Raw genomic sequence first — 7072 nt, 5'->3', positions numbered from 1 at the left:
TGATTTCTGCTTCCCCCCCCTCCCCCTCCCCCCGCCATGTGCTTATATTACCAAGCTGCACTGAGGACAACACGAATACAACTGCTAACAGTTTGTGATGATCTTGTCCCCATTCAAATGAGGGAATCTCAGACTTTGTGTAATAGTGTAAACTGGTCAAAAGTGAATTGGCGGCCTATTTTACTTCTCGGTGATCTTCATTTTCATTTTTTTTTATTCATCTTACACCATTGCAAAATCAAATCAATCTCACAAGTTTGATAGTTGTAAGAAAGATGAATGTGGTATAAATTAATAAATGTAGTATCACAGATGATCATTTCTGTCTTCTCTCACTGCTGCAGATTTCAACGTGTGAGAGAATTTAATGTATTAGAAAGTTCAACACTGACTAACATTGTCCTGTTTCTCTCAGTATCTCCTGTTTAGTGAGGGGATACCACAATGCTAGTTTGTTACCATTCTCATCGCCTTCGGTCTACCACCCATCCTTTTTTTAATCTGTTTTTGTTTAAGTGTATTACCACCACATCCCAACTCCTGACCTTCTTCCTCTCCTTCCTGCAGTTCCATCTCTGTCAATCATCTCATACCTGCTCTCTGTCTGTCCAAAACAAATGGCTAAACCATTTGAGTTCCTTCTCAGCTAGTTTATTCAATGATTCCACAATATTAATTGTATTCTTGATTTATTGATCCCTGATATTGCCTTTCCATCTCACTCTGCACATCCGCCTCAGCCTCTTCACCTCACTTGAATCCATTTATTGCTCCTCTCCTTGATATTTCCTGAGTTTCTGCACCATACACCTAGGATCTTCTCACAAATGCCTTGTAGACGCTTCCTTTCATTTTCAGTGGGATTTTTCCATCACACAAGTTCCTCCAATTACTACTGCACACAGCACGTTGTTAGCGAGAAAACACAACTGGATTTTTATCAATATGATATGAGGCACAATTAAAGAAGTTAAAACATTAAAATTATTCTGGGCTCCATGAAATTCTAATGGCAATGGAATTGGAGCCTCATAAGGAAAACAAAATAGATCAGCAACAACAACTCATCCTTATGTAGCACTTTCGATGTAATGATATGTCCCGAGCCAATTCATACCATCATTATAAAACTAATTACAATACCAAGATGTAGAACGTATACTTGATCAGAAAACCAAAAACTTAATCAAAGAGATAGGTTTTAATATAATGTCTTAAACATAACAAGGTAGAGATGCAGGCAGCGATGGGGAGAGATTTCTGAAACTTGGGCCTAGGCAACTGAAGACATAACCACCAATGATGGAGCAATTAAAATGGGCATGCACAAAAGACCAGAATTAAAGAAATTGTGAAATCTAAGAAAGTTTTGGTGCTGGAGAAGATTACCAAACAAAATAGGGGCAAATGAGGATGAATATTTTCAGCTCAAAGCATTGATTGACCAAGAGCTAATAAGGGACAGTGAGCCCAGGAGTAAAAGGGGAACAAGGACTTGTTTCAGGTTAAAATATTGGTACTTGTAATTGTATATATCATGTAATCGAGGGTAGTATTTTGGAGACTGGCAGGCCTGCATTGGAATACTGTACAGGTAATAAAGGCATTAATGAGTTTGTTAGCAGCAGGTGAACTGAGCCTGGGGTTAAAGTATTACAGAGGTAGAATCAGTCAGTCAGAAGCTCAAATTTGATACTAAGGTTCCAGACAAACAGGCTTAATCTCAGACTGCTCCATGAGAGAACATTGGAGCCTGCAGGTAGAGAATGGAGCTAGCTGTGGGTCCAAACAAATGGTTTTAGGTTTCAATATCTAACTCAAGAAGCTTTCAACCAGATGAGAAATATGTTAATTAATTACATGGACAAGATGAGAGTGAGTTTGAGCTGGGTGTCACCAGTGTATATGCAAAAATGGAGCTTGAGCCTTTGAATGATGTTGCCAAAGAGGAACATGCAATGGAAAATAGTGACGGACCAATCATAAATCCATGGGGAATACCAGAGAAGCAATTACAAATGATTCTTTGGGACAATTGAATAAGAATGGAACCAGGTGAGAGCCAGATCGACAACAGTGGAGAAGATGGTATGGTCGACCACACCAAGCAGATCAAGAACAAGAAAAGAACATTTTCCATTGTCACAGAAATATAAGACATAATCTTTGACTTTGATAAGAGCATGATTATACTCTTTATACACTCATGACTGACCAAATTCTGCTCTAATTCCAGTTACAGGTTTGCAGATGACACATTGTAATGGGTCAGATCTTAAACAGCAATGAGAAAGGAAAGTGATAGAGAGATTAGTGGCATGTTGTAAAGACAACAATCTCTCCCTCAATGTCAGAAAAATAAAGGAGCTGGTCATCAACTTTAAGAAGCAGAGTGTAGAGCATGGAGGATATACCCCTGTTGTATCAATAGTATTGAGGTGGAGATGGTCATGAACTTTAAGTTCCTTGGAATAAATATCCTGCTCCATCCATGTCAACTCTACAGTCAAGAAAGCATACCAATGCCTCTACTTCCTCTGAAGGCTAAGGAAATTCAGCATGTCCACAATGATTCTTATCAATTATTTATAGCTGTACCATAGAAAGCATCCTATTAGGATGCATCACAGCTTGGTATAGTAACTGCTCTGTTCAAGTCAGCAAGAAATTGCAGAGAATTGTAAATGCAGCCCAGACCATCACACAAACCAATGTTCCTTCCATTGACTCCATCTACACTTTCCACTATCTCAGGAAAGCAATCAACACAATCAAACCCCCACCCTGGTTATACTCTCTTTGACCTTCTTCCATCAGGCAGAGTTTGAAAACACATACCAACAGATTCAAGAACAGATTTTTCCCCGCTGTTATCAGACTTTGGAATGGACCTCTCATATATTAAGGTTGATCTTTCATTGCACCTTCTCTGTAGCTCTAACACTACAGAGTCATGGAGTTATATAGCACTGAAACAGACCCTTCAGTCCTACTCGTCCAACCCGACTAAATATCCTAAACTGATCTAGTACAGTTTGCAAGCATGTGGCCCATATCCCTCTAAATCTTTCCTAATCATGTAACCATCCAGAGAGCTTTTAAATATTGTAATTGTACCGTCTTCCACCACTTTATCTGACAGCTCGTTCCATACATGCACCAACCTCTGTGTGAAACATTTGCCTCTCAGGTCCCTTTTAAATCTTTCCCCTCTCACCTCAAACCTATGCCTTCTAGTTTTGGACTCCCCTACTCTGGGAAAAAAGACCTTGGCTATTCAACCTATCCATGCCCCTCATGATTTTATAAACCTCTATAAGGTCACCCCTCAGCCTCCGATGCACCAGGGAAAACAGCCCCAGCCCAGTCAGCCTCTCCCTATAGTTCAAACGCTCCAACCTGGGCCACATCCTTGTAAATCTTTTCTGAACCTTCTCAAGTTTGACAAAACCTTTCCTATAGCATGATGTGGAGGAGCCAGTGTTGGACTGGGATGAACAAAATTAGAAATCACATGACACCAGGTTTTAGTCCAGCAGGTTTAATTGGAAGCACTAGCTTTCGGAGTGCTGCTCCTTCATCAGATGGTTGTGGAATACAAGATCATAAGACACAGAATTTTAAGCAAAGATTACAGTGTCATACAGTAATATATTGAACAAACCTGGATTGTTAAGTATTTCTTTTAGAATGCAGGTTTTGATTCATTAATATGTAAATCCTAGAACTTTTTTTAAGTCACCTTTTACTCAAAAAATGTAGTCTGCAGCAGTCAATGCAGACAGTCAAACCATGTAATATTTTGTAAATTTGACTTTGGAAATGAACCCAGTCTGACTCAAAATTGGGCTACAGACAGACTCAAACCTCACAACTTTAATACATTGTCTGAGCTGAGATGTCACCTTTTGTAATAAAACCTTAAGTTATCTCGAGAAGGTGACTTTAAAGAAGTTCTAGGATTTACATTTTAATGAACTGAAACCTGCACTGTAAAAAATGAAAGAGTTAACAGCAGTCCAGGTTTGTTCAATATATCACTGTATAACACTGTAATCTTTTGCTATAAATTCTGTGTCTTACGGCCTTGTACTCCACAACCACCTGATGAAGGAGCAGTGCTCTGAAAGCTAGTGCTTCCAAACAAATCTGTTAGACTATAAGCTGGGGTTGTGTGATTTCTAACATTTTCCTATAGTACGGAGACCAGAACTGTACGCAGTATTCCAAAAGTGGCCTCATCAATGTCCTGGATAGCCGCAAAATGATATCTCAACTTCTATATTCACTGACCATGAAGGCAAGTGTGACAAACGCCTTCTTTACCTGTGACTTCACTTTCAAGAAACTATGCATTTGCAGCAGTAGATCTCTTTGTTCAGCAACATTCCCCAGGGCCCGAGCATTAATTGCCCTAATTTGCCTCACCAAAATGCAACATGTCACATTTATCTAAATTAAACTCCATCTACCACTCCTTAGCCCATTTGGCCTGTCTGATGAAGGTCCTGTTGTAGTCTGAGGTAACAGTCTTCACTGCCCACTATACCACAAATTTTGGTGTCATCTGCAAACTTACTAGCCATATCTCCTATATTCACATCCAAATCATTTATACAAAATGACAAAAAACAGTGGACTCAGCACCAATCCTTGTGGCACACTGCTGGTCACAGGCATCTGGTCTGAAAAACAACCCTCCTCCACCACCCTTTGTCTCCTATCTTCAAGTTAATTTTGTATCCAATTGGCTAGCTCCCAATGGATGTGATCTAATCCTGCTAACCAGTCTACATTCTACATTCTGTTCTCTATTACCCTGATGCACTTCTGTAAGTATGATTTGCCTGCATAGCTTGCAAAACAATACTTTTCACTGTATCTTGGTACATGTGACATTAATAAATCAAATCAGAGAATCCTGTTTGGAGGTATTCAAACATGGAGTTTTCTGAAAGACTGAATCAGATTTGGCAACAGATTAAACTCAATGACTTTGGACACAAAAGAGAGGCAGTAATTTGGAAGACCAATAGTATCAAAGGTGTTTTTGAGGAAGGGGAATGATGGCAGATTTAAAGGAGAGAGGGGTAACACCTGAAAAGAGAGAACCATTTTCATTGCCATGGGCTAGGAGGGAAATGAATATTCAGCAGTTTAATGTCCAAAAACTGTCCCAAAGCATTGATTCTAAATACAATTGCAACCTTAAAAAAAACCCATTGATGTCAACATTAGTAGTCATCTAGCAAACTGCACAATAATATGCTTCTTTTGTAAGTATTTCTGACATAAATTGTGACAAACATAGACATTTTATGGATATATCCTGTAAAGATTGCAAACTACTTTTATAGTAATTCCCTTTTTGTACATTTCTTAAATCAAGTTTCATAAAGGTTTTTTAAAACTGACTTGATTTAATAATTAGATTCTAAATAGAATCTTAACATAAGCTCTTAGCAGCTTAATTAGCAACTCTAAGCATCTTTTAGAGTGCATCTTTCCATCACATCATAATTCTTCCCATCCACTTCACTTGTACATCTGTATCCAAAACATGACCTTCTTCTCTGAATTGGATTTTGTGTTTTTGTTGTATAGCTGCAGTGTAGTCACTGCAAGTGCACACAAGTTAAACTGGCCATCAAAAATAACTCCAGCCCTACAAAGTCGACTCATCATTTATTAAAAGGCTTTACGCTCAAGCACCATAATGGATTATGACCAGGAGCAATAATTTAATAATATCTGTTTCTGATGATGCCCCTCTCTTGCATAATCAAAGGATGGGATGCATGAATGGCTGGAGATTAAAGAAATACTCAACAATCATGACCTTGCAACTGAACTGTTGTGGTCGACATATGACTGGTGAGTCACAAGTGCCTCTTCCATTGAATTGAGTGCATCATACAGTGTTTTAAAGTGTTGGTGGATATCTGAAGTGCAGATGTTAAGCTTTCATGCTGTTGGTGACACTTCTGAACATAAATTACCCAATTTCTGTGGAGGTAACAACAACGGTGATCTATTTTCTGGTGTCACTATATCAACATGGGAGTAATAGCATAGAAGAGGCCAAGCACTTGCACCTGTTTGACAGGTAAAACCTGTTTTAGGCTTTTGATAGTTTACCTACAGTCACAGATTATTACTTACATGCGATAATAAAATAAACTAAAAATATACACTTATAAGACTTTTGAATAACTTTCTCTTCGTATTTCATCTGTTCTAAGGAAGCTGGAAATCCTGCCAGAATGTGAACTGTGTTAAAACAAAAATAATTACTATATTTTGCAAACATAGGGTGTGATAAATAAGAGTTATTGTGAAACAAGGCAATGATATAAAAAGAAAGATTTGTTTTTATATAGCACCTTTCATGACTCCAGACAAAAATAATTATAACCAATTAAATATTTTTGACATTTTCTGTACAACTATTACCATCAAGAAGGACAAAGGCAGCAAATGCATGGGAACACCATCAAGTTTCATTCCGAGCCATTCCCCATCTTGCCTTAGAAATAAATTTCTGTTCCTTCACTGTTACTGGGTCAAAATCCTGGAATTCCCTCCCAAACAGTATTGTGGGTTGACCTACAGCACGTGGACTGCAGCAGTTCAAGATGGCGGCTTGCCACCACCTTCTCAAGGGCAACTAGGGACTAGCAATAAATCTGACCCATCCAATGGAGCCTATACCCTATGCATAAAGGAATAAAATTGAAAATAGGGTGAAATCTTCCCGGTTCCTGAATGACGAGAGCCATGACAAGAGATTTGGGAAAATCACGTGAGCTGTTCAGCGAGGAGTTTCTTGACATTGAAAGCATCAAGTGCCATTTTCTAATCAAGTGTTGAATGATGAGATGGGATTCTCACTCGCTAGTGGTGAGAGGCCTATTTGCATGCTTTAGCATGCATTAGCATGTCATTATTATGAATCTTGCCTCATCAACATACAGTTTTCCATTCTCCCACCTGGCAGATAGAAAATAGAAGCCGAAAACTCCAAAAATGAAGGTCAAAAAGGTTACCTGGCAACTTCAGCCACAGTTTATTC

The sequence above is a fragment of the Chiloscyllium punctatum genome, chromosome 8 (assembly GCF_047496795.1).
Source record: "Chiloscyllium punctatum isolate Juve2018m chromosome 8, sChiPun1.3, whole genome shotgun sequence".
NCBI lineage: Eukaryota > Metazoa > Chordata > Chondrichthyes > Orectolobiformes > Hemiscylliidae > Chiloscyllium > Chiloscyllium punctatum.
The sequence above is the reverse complement of the archived record's forward strand: the minus strand, read 5'-3'. Positions refer to the sequence as shown.